General features: G+C 40.0%; 1 protein-coding gene and 1 long non-coding RNA gene across 2 annotated transcripts in view; both read left to right on the forward strand.

The window, feature by feature from the left end:
* Window positions 1-12,017, forward strand: part of LOC140588997 (uncharacterized) — a 134,389-nt gene that overhangs the window by 95,025 nt on the left and 27,347 nt on the right. The gene's annotated exons all lie outside the window — the stretch shown is intronic.
* Window positions 10,151-11,958, forward strand: LOC140588764 (uncharacterized). The gene is made up of 2 exons (XR_011989940.1): window positions 10,151-10,615; window positions 11,140-11,958. It is a non-coding gene; the product is annotated as an uncharacterized lncRNA (long non-coding RNA).

The following is a 12,017-nucleotide window of genomic DNA, read 5'->3' on the forward strand; positions in this document are numbered from 1 at the left end:
TATGTGAATGTGAGTATGTCTGCTTGACGGCACAGAGATCGTGTCTGCTTATGTAAAGGATGGGGAAACAGATAAATCCTGTAAGGTAACATTCTTAAGGTGAGCATGAATTCCAAAACAGTTCTTGAAAATGATGCTCATAACATGCATGACTCTGTAGTAAATGTTACTTTAAATAGTTCCTAAAAGTATTCAATTCAATTAAGTTCAATTTATTTTTATATAGTGCCTTTCACAACAGAGTCGCCCCAAGGCGCATTACATGAGTGTGTTATGATACAGTGCAACTTCATAATGAGAGAGCAGTGCAACAACAGGGAAGTGGAGAGACAAGGAAATAAATAAAGCCAGATGACAGTGGAGGACAGAGCATGTGAGCGGAGCGGAGCGGTGAGAATTTCCACTCTTCGCTCACGAGGCTGTTGGCTCCGCCCGCTTCTCTGCTCTAATTCGCACTACGCTGCTCCGCTCAACACCGCTCCTCGCTCCACTAAAATTTCCTCCCGCTCCTATCAAATCGCTCCACGCTCGCTCCAATTTAAAAGAGGAACAAATAATCTTAAACCGAAACCTTATATCATACAGAAATATGAGCAACGGCAACATTGTCACTCAGAACAGAAAATATTTATTTTTAAACAACATATTGGCAACAACGGACAAGTTTGGCAATGGCATTCCACACAAAAATAGGCTTAAGCAATCATTGGCTTAATAAAGAATATGCAGGCTAAGCATCCACGTTTTAAATTCCTCATTTTTTTCTGTTGATGCTGCTGTGTCTCTATAAAATAAAATTTCACTGAAAGAGTTACGTGAAATTTAAACACCCTATTAGACCTACTTTGAATGGTAAGAGTAATTTATTTGATTGCCAATATTTACTTTATAGGCTTTTATACTATTTATCTTATAGACTTGATATGCTACAATCATATAAAACTTGCGTTTTGTTCTGGACTCTGCGTGTTCGCGTAGCACGCTCTCATGTTTCCGAGAAAGGTCTTTATAGATTCCAAAGTGAATCTTTACTCACTGAAACAGTTTCACCACATTGTTGTTCTTGCTCTACATTATTGTCATCTATACGTTTGATAAGAATAGTACACTTGTATGATCTATCAGTTTCCTTTGTGAAATACTTTGCGAATTCCATCTCGGCCAATTTGTCTAACAGACTTTATAATTGTACAGATGAATTCTGGGTAGATTTGGGTACGCCTAAGAATCGTAGTGTGAGCGGTATTGGACCGAAATTGGAGCGAGACAGAGCGACCGCTCCAGCCTTAATTAAAAAACCACTCCGCACTCTGACCAAATTCCACACGCTCCGCTCCTCACTCACGTTCCACTCCGTTCCGCTCACATGCTCTGGTGGAGGAGAGGAACCAAAAACTCCCAAGTAGGGAGTGGGGGTCCAAGATCAACTGGCTGCCCAACTCCCAAAGGCATGCTAAAATTATAGGAACAAAAGTGGGCTTGCTTTCTAAAAGCAAGGCGTAGACTATAATCAAGTCATGCCAAAGTCCATCAAATCAGTTGATTCTCCGCGCTGGACTGATTGAAATCTGCACCTATGATGTTACATTTCATCGGTCACATCCACAATGTCATGGGACTGAACCAGGACTCCAGCTCAGATGTTTCCCATCCCGGGCACCATCCGGACATGTGGGAAAGAAGACAGAGAGCATGAGTGGTCAGAACATACGTTGACACATTAGTGGACAAGCATAGTAGATAAAAATGGCTGTCAGAACCAACCTATTACATACTATACAAAGGGAGGGACATTTCAGGGTGGCGTAAAGAGAAATACACCATCAGTTCACATAGCAAAGAATATTTACTATTGTTACAAGGTAAGCATATGACCCCAGCAAATGTACAGATAAATAAGGAATTAACAATAACTTAAGAAAACTGGTGTTGAGATGGATAGCCATGCAACTGAGATGAATAGCACAGTCCAAAGTGGTAGTAGTTGCTACAATAATCCACAATAACTAAAAGGTGTTAATTTAGTCTGGAACTGGTTGGAAAAGGCCCCATCAGGTCTATGCCAAGCAGGTTACCAGGTTCGACTACAGGAATTGACTGAAGATGCCCAGAAAGCTTTGTGATTCGGGGTTTGTACTGTTGACAGTTAGTGCATAGTTTGCAATACTTCCATATGTCTTTGCGTATATCTGGCCAGTAAGCGTAACTGAGGAGTCTGAGCAAGGTCTTCATCCTCCCAAAATGTCCACTGAGGGGGTTATGAAGGCTATAGTGAAGAAACTTCTCTCTTACAGAGGTTGGAACAACTACTTGAAGAGTCTGTCCTTTTTGTTGGTTAGGTACCGATCTGAAGAGGTAACCATTTTGGATAATGTACTGAATACGATGTCTAGTTTCAGGAAATGATTGTGCCTCCTGCCATATGGATTGAATCGCAGAATCTTTCAGTTGAGCAGTACCAATCTCATCCCAGTCTACTGGAAGATCACTAACAGCAGACACATCCTGACACACTGCCAGCTTATGCTCATCTAAGGTAGTAATGAAACCTCTAGATAACATATCTGAGACTACATTGCAGCACCCTTTACGATGTTCCACTGTAAAATCAAAATTTTGCAACTGGATAGTCCAATGTGCCAGACTTAAAGAAGGCTTTGGGTGATTAAAAACCCAGGTCAAAGCAGCATGATCTGTTACTACTGTAGGGGAACCGTCCACTGGCCCAATGGCGGAATCCAATTGGACAGCCGAAGGCTTGAACGCCTCAGAGGCTCAGCTGACATTTGCCGAATCTGAGCTAGTGAGGGCCACAGAGGTTAAGCCGATGTTTGCCGTAACCCAGCGTGTGCGTGCCTCAGAGGCTGAGCCGGTCTTTTACTGTAACTCAGCGTGTGCGCGCCTCAGAGGCTGAGCCATTCTTTTACCGTAACTCAGTGTGTGCGCGCCTCAGAGGCTGGGCCGGACTTTTTACCGTAACCGAGCGTGTGCGCACCTCAGAGGCTAACTCAACTTGGGCAGCCGCATCGGGTCTCGGAAAAACAGGGTCGAGTCAGAGGCTGCAAGAGAGTGTTAGAATAACCCCAGTCTCTGAAAAACATGCAGAGGTTGGCAAGGTCAAACAGCCAAGAAGTAATCAAAACACAGTTTATTCGCAATTAATATACATCACATCAATTTAACCAAATATAACATTACAGTGATTTTAACATGTGACCACAAGTCCTAGACTATCTAATCCAATCAAAAGTATACAACAATTCCATACCTCAGCTGAGTGGACACATAGTAACTGCAGAAAATATCTGATTACAGATGTAGATTCATACAGCACTATGTGGGAGCTCTGATTACAGAGTGACTCCCCGTGCTACTCTGGAGCTCTTCCTTAAGTATTCCAAACCAAGTGACAGGCTGTATCAAAGGTTGTGATTGATTATTTGATAAAAATGTCTGCCTTCCAAGTAGGGTCTCCACTTTTCAACAGCCCATACGACTGCCAAACACTCTTTCTCTGAATACTTTCTCTCAGCATTAGTAAGAAGGCGTGAGACCTATGCTATGACTTGTTTTTTTTCTTCTTTCTCTTTTAATCCTTCTTTGGCATCAGTCTGGACCTTGAATGAGTTATTAAAATCAGGTGTGCTCAAAACTGGATCTTGTTGCAATGAAGTCTTGAAATCTTCAAATGCTGTTTGGCATACATCAGACAATTCCCAATAGCTCCTTTCCTTTTAAGACCATTTAGGGCAGCAGCACGCCCAGCAAAATGAGGAATATACCGGTGATACCATCCCGCCAATCCCAAAAACCTCTGGACCTCCTTGATGCATCTTTCTTTGCTGTCAGCGGAGGCAGACGCACTTCTCTCCCTCTCCCTCCCCTTATCTTCCCTGCTTTGCTCCTCTCGTCTCGTCTAGTCTACTGTCTTACTGTCTATACTCGAGAGACCCTCTCAGCCCTGCTCTTCAAAACTAAGGAAATTATGGATTTGATCAACTGGTCTCTCAATGCAATTGACACCATCTTCTCGCAGAGGAGCGCAGGTTCGGGGGAACCTGACTGTCCTGCAGGAACATACGCAGCTGGCTACACGATGGACGGATGGGAGAAGTGGAGGGTCGTGTGTCTGGCAGCTCTTTCCGTGGAGGACATCGAAGATATCTACCTATTCGGAACCTTGATAACGGGTCTTATGCTGATTGGATTAGGCATCACCCTGGTTTATCAGAAATTGAAGAAAACGGTGACAGCCGCTCAAAGCCCCACTAGGCTGGCCAAATTGATTGATGGTCTTGGCAGAGCTGTTGGCGCCCAGACTATGGCTATAGATCGCAAACTGGATAACATCACAGTGTCAAATGACCGTAGATTTGATTACATCACCGTGACTATGGACCGCAGATTGGATAACATCACGGAGGAGCTCAAGGCTTTGAACAGGATTTTAGACAGCGGGGACCAGCGTGGACATTAGAGGAGCTGCGAAATTACAGCTTCTCGCACAAAAACCCAAACAACCCTATTCTATCTTCTTTTGGCTCCCCCCTAATCAGCACGGGCCTTGGCCAAGGCCTCTGCTGAGCTCAACAACTCCCCCCTGAAGAACAAGGCAGCGAGACTCTCTTGCATTCCTTTCCCCCAACCACAAGGACACCCTACCCCCATCCCACGCCTTCGCCGCTTCATACCCCCAGCGTGAACGAGCGGGTCCTTGTACAGCGCCGTCTGGCTGCAGGAACGGATGGCTGTTTGTCTATGCTGGGCTACCTCCACCTCCCCATTCCCCACCCCTGTTGCAAGTCTCGACTTTGGTGTTGTGAGATGTGGTGACTATGTGCTTATTGCTGAGGTGTTTTTTTCTGTTCCTATATTGTACTCCCTACTGGAGTACAGTCTGGGGGCTGTTTTTTTTTATTCACCTCCACTCTCCTCACGTAATCTTGTTTCTCTGAGTTTTCCTATAGTCCCCTGTCTTCCTGACCTGTCTACCCCCTATTTGTGTATGTGATGTTTGTATATGTATGGTCAGGTTGATGGCCAGTTTTTCGCTGGTACTTGTGACTAGTGACATGGTGTATTGCAACAGCAATAAAGGGTTTCATCATCAATCAATCATGTTACGCGGTACAGGAAAATTTACCACTGCCTCCACCTTTGATGGTTCAAGTTGAATTCCATCCGCTGAGATCACATGCCCTAGAAAGGTAAGAGATTTCTGAAACAGGTTACATTTCTTCAGATTTAAAGTCAATCCAGCTTTCTGCAATTTTGCAAAGACCTCCCGAAGATGAATGAGATGTTGCCTCCATGACTGTGAATATACTACGATGTCGTCAATATAGACAAAGCAGCATTTTCCAATGATTTCTTTCAACACTCTTGCCATTAAGCATTGAAATGATGCAGCAGCATTTTTTAATCCAAAAGGCAACCGAATAAATTCATATTGATTATCATGAGTCACAAAAGCTGTTTTTGGAATACTGGTTGAAGTCATCTGGACTTGCCAGTACCCACTTTTAAGATCCAGGGTGCCAAAAACAACCGCATCATGTAAGGATTCAAGAATATCTTGAATATGTGGCATTGGATAGTCATCTAGATGAGTTTTAGCATTTAAGGCTGTATAATCTACACAAAACCTTAAACCTCTGTCCTTCTTAGGTACAATTACCACAGGAGAAGCCCAGGGAGAAATGGAAGGACGTATGATCAGGGGCGGATCTAGAGAAAAAATTTTGGGGTGGCATGAGGGTGGCATGGAGATCAGATAGGGTGGCAAAATCGAAGCCATTTCTTTACACATTTGCAGGTGCTACATTTTCTAATACATGCCATATATAGTCAAAATACATCATTTTTTGTTTAAAATAACGTAGTCTAACATTCTTTTTGGCATTACCCGAAATAATTAAATATTTCAGTTACATTAAAAATATTTTGGATTTTATGTACTGTATAGCCTATACAACAAATAAGCATATATCCCAATAAGTACAAAATCCAGATACCTACACAATACAAGGTGGATTAAGTTTAACTTGTATTTTTAATTAAGTTTCACACTCTTTTTATGTTGGAAATACATTCAAAAGTGTATTATATCCTTACATTTACAGCAAAGTGTCAAAGATCTGCACTTTACAAAAAACACTGAACAAAATAATATGAAAAAAAAAAAAAACATTTTTCACCATCAAGATTCACTAGTCAACTACTTAAAGTTTATTTTTCATTACATTAGGCCACGTTGAAGAATATTGTGTCTACAACAGCTGAATGCGGCGATTTCCATGTTGATGAGCAAACCGTCTGACAAACTTATCCAAATCCAATGCTTTTGTGCGTTTGGACTCAATACTGAGTATAGACAGATTGGACAGTCTTTCCTCTGTCATAGTTGATCGTAAATAGTTTTTAATTATCCTCAAAGCAGAAAAGGTCCTTTCACAAGATGCACTGCTGACAGGCAACACTACAGCTATTTTGCACAGCCGGAACAGTTCAAAAAACACATCATTATACGACTCCAAGAAACTCACAAATTGTAGGAGAGTGGTAGGAATTGTTTCATCACTCTTTGCAAGTCTTTCTAAGACTCGCCTAATCTGAGGTACTTCATGCTTCAGATCATCAGTATTGGAGTCATAAGCACGGGCAAGAAGTAGTACATCCTCCTCTCTCAGAAATGTGCCACTTGATGGATTTAATGCCTGAACACTAGGCCTGTCACGATAACAAATTTTGCTGGACGATAAATTGTCCAAGAAATTATCGCGATAAACGATAATATTGTCGATCTGAGACCATTTTCATCTAGAATAATGATAATGGCATAATAATGCACATACGCCTTTCAAAATTCAAAAACGTTTATTTTTAGACTATTTAACACTGAAAATGGAAAACATTTTAAATATCCACAATAACAATGAACAAAACAACCAAAAACAATAAAAGCAATGGACTCTCAGTCTCTGTTAACAAAAAATGCACTTGAATAAATACCAAAAACAATAAATAAAATGGATGTAAACAAAATTGCACTTCAAAAAATATTAAACAATAGGCTCAACATGCATTCCATAACAGGCAAAACTGCCTGTTAGGACCTTTGTAAAAACACAAACAAAAAGCCTCAAGCCATATGCAAAAAACTTTTGAAAAATAATTTCTCCAGCAAAAAAAGTGAATTGCAGTCTATGTACACCAATAATGAGAGAGAGAGATAGTGATTTTATGGCAGATTCCGTGCAAGAAATACCAACATGTTGACTTTGTGTGGCTTAAGGCAGGATCTCTCAGGAGTAGCAATGTTGCCAGCTGTGCTAAACATTCTCTCAGAGCTGGTGCTTGTAGCACAAATGCACATGTATTTTTGGGCCAACTTGGCCATCAAAGGATATCGTCTTTGATTGTCATGCCACCACACCAAGGGATCACAAGATGCATCAATTGCATCCTCTTGGAGGAACTTAGTCAGCTCTGCATCAGCCAGCACTCTTTTTGGAAATGCAACCTGGGCCGGACTGAGATTACGAGCTCTTCTGTTTTGAAGAAGGTCACTCAGACTCTTCTTCTTGGTGAGTGCGGCAGCAGTAGGTTCATCCTCGTTTCCTCCAGTGGCTTTGCTGCAGCTCTCACCACTTGTACCTTCTCCACTTTCTTCTGGTCCTAAGTCCAATAGCTCTTGCACAAGCTGATGTTTGACATCATCCAATGGCACCTGCCTCCTCCATGCTGCCACGATACCTTGGATCCAAGATGGTGGCCTTTCTAAGTAGGACATTGATTGCAGGTGAGCTGTATTTTTCAGTCAGTACCCTGCACATGTTTTGTTTAATACTGGCTGTCAGTGCAGTGTCATCAGGGCCTGGAGAGAGAAGGTCGTCCTTAATCAGTTCCAACGCAGGCTTAACCGAGGACACCGTGACGTATTTTTCCCCTGAGAGGATGTCTGTGAAGTCAGCCAGTGGTTTCATTGCTGCGTTGATAGACTCCAACACAGCAACATCCTGCCAGGTTGGGTTGAGGTGGCTATGTTTTTTGTCTTCAACCAGGACACGTCTTATGGCTGGGAGTTGCTCCAGCACCCTCTCTACCATCTTCTGCTTAGTGCCCCATCGTGTGACAACATCCTGTGTGAAAGATAATATTGTTCTTGTTCATTAGTTTGTCTATCAACATTCTTAAATAAAATAACTTCTTTTTACATGTCCATTATTTTTATTAATGCTCATATTGACCATTTAACCGTTAAACGAAAGTAAACATTTTGACCGATTATAATACTATGGTAAAGGTTTTTTTTGCTTTTTTGTTGCATGGTAATATATATATATAATCCAAGCTGTGGATTAAGGTAGGCCTGCTATTTTTATTTGATGAAAAAAATGCCGTTTTTTTTTTCAAAGCTTCAAATTGATTCAGTGTTTTCTTTTTGTCATCATAATTTGTTAATTATTTAAGTTAATAAAATATATTTATTGTAGGCCTATCTTATGTTTTTTATTTATATTATTTTATTGTTTTTTTTCTGTTGTCACTGTCAGAAATGCTGCAGGTGCATGAATTTTATGTGAATCCAGGTTCTGTAACTTCTGTTGTTGATCTGTTCTTCATGTTTCATTTGCACGTTAAAATAAACCCGTGATTTTTATTTTTAACGGATCACAGACACGTGTCAATTTTATTTTTTACTTAATGCCAATTCAATATTATAATCTTATAATATTAACGGATAAAAATCGGATAACGAGCGGCGGTTGTCGGTCGGGAAAATGAACCGAAATGAGCATATTATATAAATATTTTATCTATGAATTAAACACCACTCACCAGTATTAGACTGTGTTGGGGGAGATTAGCCTCACTCTGTGCCTTCCTCAGGTCTCTCCTCTTAAGCCAGCTCAGGTTGAATGTGTAGACCAAACCTTTACAGAGTCCTATGGCACGCGCTGTCCGATCTTTGTTGCTGTCCAGACCATGGGACACAGCGAGATGGAGGTTGTGACCAAAGCAATTGAGCCATGGCCAGCCAAGATCCCTTATTGCAGCAACAATGTTAGCACCATTATCTGTAGTGATGCAAACTAGTTTGTGCTCATCCAGTCCCCAATCTGCTACAGCAGACTTCAGGTTTTCTCCAAGGGTGTCAGCAGTATGGTTATCTGGGACATACCTGGTCTCTAAACACTTGGAGTGCAGGCTCCAGTCAGCACTTATATAGTGTATAGTCAAGCTCATATAGGGGGTCATGTTTGAAATTGACCACATATCCGTAGTGGCAGAGAAAAATTGGATGTCTTTGATCTCGTTTAGTATGTCATCTTTAATGCTGTTGTACAGTTGTGGAATTACCATTTGTGACACGTACTGTATGTTCTCCCAGGCAATTCATACTGGCTGTCAAATGTTTGCAGCATTCGTCGAAATGCCGGCTTTTCGATGATACTAAAGGGCATCATCTCTTTAGCAATCAAGCGAACTACACTGTCGGTGAGTGCACACCATTTTGCACTGTCCTGTTTGTACTTTGTTTGTCGACTAAATGCCCCAGTTATGGTGCACTGTCGGGAAGATGAAGACGGCCCGTCTGTTGTAGTTTTTTTTTTCCCATCTGGGAAAACTGCAACGGATGATTGTGTTTTAGGTGCATGTGCATGTTTGTTGTGTTACCGGTTTTAGTCGATACTGTTTTACAACAAATGCGACATACCGGCTCGCTCCAATTTAAGAGGAACAAATAATCTGCATGCCTAACAAATGTCACCTTAAACCGAAGCCTTATGTCATAAAGAAATATGAGCAACGGCAACATTGCCAGTCAGAACAGAAAATATTTATTTTTAAGCAACCTATCGGCAACAACAGACAGGTTTGGAAATGGCATTCCACACAAAAATAGGCTTAAAAATAAAGGAATCAGTGGGTTTAATAGCCTAAAGAATATACAGACACGTTTTAAATTCCTCAATTTTTTTCTGTTGATGCAGCAAGTCTCTAAAATAAAATTTTACGTTACGTGAAATTAAAAAAAAATCTTATTAGACCTACTTTGAATGACAAAATGAATTTATTTGATTACCAATATTTACTTTATAGGCTTTTATACTTTAATTTACTTTATAGACTTGATATGCTACACTCTAAAAAACGCTGGGTTGTTTTTTCAACCCAAATGCTGGGTTGAGACTGCTGGGTAACAAAGTTGGGTTGATTTAACCCAATTTGGGTTGAAAATCGGTCTTGATCTATAACCCAGCAGTGCTGGGTTGGGAACGCGGACGTGAAAGAGAGCACGCACGTCACGTCAACATCCAGGGACATCAGCGAGAGTTGACGGAGTTTTGCGCCGTCTTTAGAGGGAAGCCAGTGAAATTCTGTCTGAAACGTAAGTTATTCAGTGTGTATTTAACAATGTTCATAATAAATAAAACATTTGCTTTACTGTATAATATATATACACGCAAATTTTAGGCTTTCGGTCAGTTGAACTGAGATTACCTAACGACTAAGCGACGGCCGTGCTCCGCCTCACGGCCGATCTCTTGCTCAGTGGACGGGAAAGCGCGCGTGACATCGTCATCGGAAGGAGCTTGGAAAGGATAACGTAAAATTTTTAAATATTACTTTTGTATATGTTAAATCTACTTTGTTTATTATTAATGATTTACTGTGTTAGATACGGTTTTGATATAGCGGAGTTTACTTAACTAATTTGATTTTGTCAGCACATCCACATAAATTTCCCGCTCTGCTTGTAAGGTACATTTCGTTCAATTCGTTTGACTTAGTTGTACATTCGACAGCAAACGATGTTAATTTACTACGAACATGTAATTTCTTTAATCCTGTAAATGGTTTGATGCAGGCGGGAATGTCTGAGCTCAGCTCAGGCTAAAGGAGGCTTGAAACTAAGTATGTTCGACGGACATTTTCTAAGCATAGTGCTAAGGCCATGGTCAGTGGTTAACTAATGCTGATAGCTTGGTGTGTTATGGTCTTTAATGCTCCTAAAGGTTTTTTAGGTGTTCTGAAGGTAGCTCTAAGGATATTTAACTTTTACACATTTTTGAGTTCTTAATGAATCTATACCATTTCTTTTTTATTTATTTTTCAGATTTCTTTTTTCAGATTGGGACCAATATGGCTGAGTACCTTCGTTCAGAAGAGTCCATTGAATTTTCTTATGTTCTCATGCTTGGAGACAACCACTGCTTTCAACCCTTTGCTATAATAAATGGCACAGCATTTGAGCAAAGTACATTACTTGCTGCAGTGGACGTTTGAAATGTTTTCATATTTTAAATACATATTTTCTTGGAAGTAAATTTGACTTCAGTCACTTTATATCTCAGGATATATTGATGTTTGCACATAATTGTTAATGGGAAAGTTATAAAATGTTTTCCTATTTTTTCCTAATCTTAAATTTGTATTTTCTTAAGTTTTTTTTTCGTTTGTTTTTTCAGTCAGTTTGATGCCGTTTCATTATTACTTCTACATATTTTTTCAGTTGATGATTTATATATATCAGGATATGTTAATGTTTATGCACAAATTTGTATTTTAAAGTTAATCTTTCTGACTTCAGTCAGTTAGATGCTTTTTCATTATTACTTCTACATACTTTTATTTTTCCTCTACTCTGCAATTACATTGCAATTGATTCTTACTGATGATTCCTGTATATCTCAGGATATATTAATGTTTATGCATGATGTAAATGTTATGAAAAGTTTTCATATTTCAAATTGTGTTTTTCTAAAGTTAATTTGTCTGACTTCAGTCTGATGCATTGTTACTGACTTCAGTCACAGTGTTTCTGTGATACAGTTTGATACATTTTAATAGAAATTGTCTTGATGCTGAGGTGGAGATGGGAAAAATGTCTTAAATTCATATGGACACATTTTTTACATGTTTTGTCATAAATAAAATTCCATTACTGAAGTATGTATTGCTGTAGAATTGTTTTTATTTTAGTAATTTTAATCACCAAAGTTTCTAGA

Source organism: Paramormyrops kingsleyae, chromosome 4, assembly GCF_048594095.1.
Source record: "Paramormyrops kingsleyae isolate MSU_618 chromosome 4, PKINGS_0.4, whole genome shotgun sequence".
Lineage (NCBI taxonomy): Eukaryota > Metazoa > Chordata > Actinopteri > Osteoglossiformes > Mormyridae > Paramormyrops > Paramormyrops kingsleyae.